This window comes from Herpailurus yagouaroundi, unplaced genomic scaffold, assembly GCF_014898765.1.
Source record: "Herpailurus yagouaroundi ecotype Mexico unplaced genomic scaffold, PumYag 140, whole genome shotgun sequence".
Classification (NCBI taxonomy): Eukaryota; Metazoa; Chordata; class Mammalia; order Carnivora; family Felidae; genus Herpailurus; species Herpailurus yagouaroundi.
Window position 1 is genome coordinate 8,791,323 of NW_024412395.1, and position 1,542 is coordinate 8,792,864.

At 43.3% G+C, this 1,542-nt stretch overlaps 1 pseudogene; it reads right to left on the reverse strand.

Annotated features, from left to right (window-relative positions):
• Positions 1-243: 243 nt before the first annotated feature.
• LOC121031152 (uncharacterized) lies at positions 244-343 on the reverse strand (annotated as a pseudogene).
• Between the last annotated feature and the right edge of the window lie 1,199 nt (positions 344-1,542).

The following is a 1,542-nucleotide window of genomic DNA, read 5'->3' on the forward strand; positions in this document are numbered from 1 at the left end:
GATCATGACCTGAGCCAGAGTCGGACGCTCAACAGACTGAGCCAGCCAGGCTCCCCTTAAGTATTTTATTCTTGATGCTATTATAAATGGAATTGTTTTCTACTCAATTTTCACAACAAATGTCTTTTTACTTCACTAGGAGCAACTGGAATTCTCTGTCGGTTGCTGTTGCTGTACTTAGTAACGCTGACCGACCACAAGGCCTTCTGTGGGCAGTTATCCAAAGTGCGGATCTGTCATGGGACACACGTGTGAGCTCTGTGACACGTGTGTGTCATACTTGTGCAGGGGCCGTGCTAATCTCTGTATCGTTCTGGTTTTGCTATGTGTGCTGCTGAAGTGCCCCACAGGTCTCCACAGAGCATGGTCTCTTGGTACAGGATATCAATCTCCAGTTCAGGGTTCCAACTTTGCCACTCACTACCCAGTGGCAGGCCCCACTACCCCACTGCCTCTTTCTGGGTTTTCCTTCTTGCAGTATGCATCCTCTTTGGGGTGGGGGGAGGGTTCCAGCGAGATGGCTCAAATACTGGTAGCTGCCACTGTGTTTACTTGACGGTGGGGGTTTATTTTCCAGACGATGTAACTTAGCAACAAGGTATGGTAATTAAGATGTGCATTAAGGCACAGGGATGAAAGAATAACCTAACGGAACGAAAAGAGAATCCAGAATGTGTATCAAAGTAGCGTTACCCACCTTTGGGAAAAGGATAGCATTGTCAACAAAAGGTTTCAAAACAATTGGTTGTCAATTTGGGAAAAAATAAAATTAGTTTCCTACCTCACACCACATATAAAAGTAAATTCTATGTGAGGGGTGCCTGGCCGGCTCAGTTGATAGAGCATGTGAAGCTTGATCTCAGGGTTATGAGTTCAAACCCTACATTGGGTGTGGAGTTTACTTAAAAACAAAAACATATCCAAAAAACACAAAGTAAATTCTACGTGTGTAAAAGGCCTGAAGGTTGTAAAGCCAACCAACCAAACAAAAAACCCCACCCACACTTAAAAAAAAACTAGAGGGAACCAAAGGAGAATATCTTTAAGACCTTAGAATGGGGACAGATTTGTTTTTAGAAGAAAAAACAATCGGGGCACCTGGGTGGCTCAGTCAGTTGAATGTCCGACTCTTGATTTCTGCTTAGGTCATGATCCCAGAGTCGTGGGATTGAGCCCTGCGTCAGGCTCCACACTGAGGGGAGATTCTCTCTCTTTCTCTCTCTGCCTCTCTTCCCGGCTTGTGCTCTGGCTCTCTCTCTCTAAAAACAAAACAAAACAAACAAACAACAAAATAGTAAGTGTACACCAAAAAGAAAGGATTGATAAACTTGCTCATAAAAAGATACCATGATAAAAAAGTAAAAAATCAAATTCCAGATGGAGAGAAGAAACTGCCGCATATAACCATGAAAAATTTATATCCTGACTATGGAAGGATTTCTAAAAATCAGTAACAAAAAGACAAAGCTTGCCTGAAAAGTGGTTCAGGCAGAAAAGGAGACCCAAATCACCAGTGAACATGTGGAAAGACGCTCAGCCCCA